The sequence below is a fragment of the Equus quagga genome, chromosome 11 (assembly GCF_021613505.1).
Source record: "Equus quagga isolate Etosha38 chromosome 11, UCLA_HA_Equagga_1.0, whole genome shotgun sequence".
Lineage (NCBI taxonomy): Eukaryota > Metazoa > Chordata > Mammalia > Perissodactyla > Equidae > Equus > Equus quagga.
In genome coordinates, this window is record NC_060277.1 from 71934082 (window position 1) to 71934622 (window position 541).

The window sequence follows — 541 nt, forward strand, 5'->3', positions numbered from 1 at the left end:
GGGGGCTGCGGGCATCGCCGGCGGTGCCCCCAGACGGCCCTGACGCGGCTGCTGCCTGCTCGGCGGCGGCCGGCGCGAGTGAGTGCCAGGGGCCGGCAGGCAGGGGGCGGGCCCAGCCCGCGTCACCCGGCAGCAGCCAAGCAGTGTGAGTGTGCGGGCTGCGCGGGCGGCGCGGAGCGGAGCGAGCCGAGCGGCGCCGCACTCACCCGCACTCCACCGGCGCGCACGCCGGCCCGGGACCCCGCGCGCGCACACCCGGGCGAGCAGGGCCCCCCGAGCGCCCTCCGCTCACGCACACTGGCAGGACGGGCGGGGAGCTGCGCTGGGACCCGCAGGACGCACACGCGCGCATTTCCACGCGTGCCAGCACTTGCTGGGCTCCGTTTACTCTCACAGGACGCACGCCGGTGTGCAAGGACACGCCAAGCACACACAAACGTGTACAGACGCTTGGCAGAAGCGTCCCCTGGCTCACACACAAACGTGTGTACCCATACAGGGTTGGTTGAGGTTGCTGTGGCAGAGTACACCCCCCCCCCCC